A 2,004-nucleotide genomic window follows, 5' to 3' on the forward strand; every position below is an offset into this window, starting at 1 on the left:
GGGAAAGATTGGGAAGGAAGTCGGCCGTGCCCTTTCAGAGGAACCATCCCGGCATTTGCCTGGAGCTATTTAGAGAAATCACGGAAAACCTAAATCAAGATGGCCGGACGCGGGATTGAACCGTCGTCCTCCCGAATGCGAGTCCAGTGTCTATAAGTTCAATGGACTTCTGTGTATGGGGTTACTACAAAAACAAAGTATTTGTTATACGAAGACAGTAACTTGTTCTCGAAAGAACAGTTACTGTTGATGACCGTGCAGCTTTTCCCTGGAATAAATGATGACTAACTGAAAACCTCCTGTCGTCAGCTGAGGTTTTCAGTTAGTCATCATTTATTCCAGGGAAAAGCTGCACGGTCATCAACAGTAACTGTTCTTTCGAGAACAAGTTACTGTCTTCGTATATATAGTTATAGGCTACCCAGCCACTGACCTTCGTCTGTGCGAATGCGCACAGGTTGCCCAAACTCTTACGGGAATCGCCAAAGCGTGCGCGAGTAATGAGTGGGCAAATGTCTATAAGGTACAATACATATGTAGAATTGTGGACAGTTGGGAATGTGAGTCTCACGGGAAGCGTGCAAGGGATAAGTCCTTGCAGTCGCGCTATTGATCTGTGTCCTCGGTGGCTCAGATGGATAGAGCGTCTGCCATGTAAGCAGGAGATCCCGGGTTCGAGTCCCGGTCGGGGCACACATTTTTCAGCTGTCCACATCGAGGTATATCAATAACACTTGTCGGCAGCTGAGGTTCAAAGTATTTGTTCCTGCATTTTCGCGAAACATCTACGAGCTAAGACCAAGGATACCACAAGCAGTTGCCACCATACGTCAATACTTGCGTCGTAGGATTTGAAAGGAAACTGATTAAAGATGTGTCGTTAGTCGTCTTACAAAAGGTAGACACGTTGAACATCTGCAAATATAATTTTAAAATACATTGCATTCAGTGCTGCATTAAATATTTCTGTAATTTATTTAGCTTTCTCACAATTAAAGGTGACGTTTGTATAACTAACTTATAAACACCATGTACTCTGGTACCTCTATTGCATTTTAAGCCATAATAAAACCTGGAGTCTCTTCTAATTAACTATTCTTCTGGATGTTCTTCGGTTAGGTCACTCCTTCGCCTTCCCATTCACCATTAAGTTCTTTGGTAACAATATTCATGGCTTCATAGCGCTTGCATCACCTTTACTGTAATTTAACACAGCGTGGAGCTCGCTGTTTACGTCATACTCTCCAAGCGATTAGGCATTTAACAGTTTGATTGTCTGTGTAAATCTTGCTGTCACGATTAGGAGTATGTCGTCGTGCCTCCTACTAATGGATTTAAGAGTCCCCACAAATCCCTCCAACGCTTTATGCAAGCAGACTGGCGACATTGTGTTTAACGTACGTTCCACACTTTTGATAACATTATAACGTTATTTACTACAGTTTTCAGCTCACGGAACTACGGATTGATCACATCCATAGACAACCATGGGGGGTCATTTCCTCACTGTTTACGTCATTTTGCACGTGTGGCTTATGCGATGTCACAGTGATGGCTAATACTAAACCGCTTGCAGAGTGAAGTTAGACAGCGAAGCAATGTGATATCAGCTCATCTCACACTAACTTTAAAATTTCTCACTCCTCACAGTACCTGATTTTGCAGAGTGTTTTGTCGAAGTCCGTTGTAGACAGATCACATATTTACAAAGAAACTGGGAAATGAAACGTTTCCGTAATGAACGAATACTGAGCAAATTCCAGTTATAAGTACGTAGAGAGAAGTGTGCTTGGATGAAGAGCGTTGTATTTTGGATCAATTTCTGGGGCACAATCACAACGGCGCCTTCTTCACTTTATTAGTTTGTAATTGTTCTTGGTAGATGCGATTAAAACGCACTGTAACAAGTTTATATTTCATTGTAATCAGAGTTGGCGTCAGGATCGTGTCTCCGTTGTCATGATGGTTCAGGAGTGCCGGTAAGCGCAGAGAGTATTGCGTGAC

The 2,004-nt window shown here is 42.8% G+C and overlaps 1 non-coding gene across 1 annotated transcript; it reads left to right on the forward strand.

Annotated features, from left to right (window-relative positions):
* The first annotated feature begins 619 nt into the window (after positions 1-619).
* Positions 620-693, forward strand: Trnat-ugu (transfer RNA threonine (anticodon UGU)). Its single transcript has one exon. It is a non-coding gene; the product is annotated as a tRNA-Thr (tRNA).
* Positions 694-2,004: the final 1,311 nt, after the last annotated feature.

This window comes from Schistocerca cancellata, chromosome 9 (genome assembly GCF_023864275.1).
Source record: "Schistocerca cancellata isolate TAMUIC-IGC-003103 chromosome 9, iqSchCanc2.1, whole genome shotgun sequence".
NCBI lineage: Eukaryota > Metazoa > Arthropoda > Insecta > Orthoptera > Acrididae > Schistocerca > Schistocerca cancellata.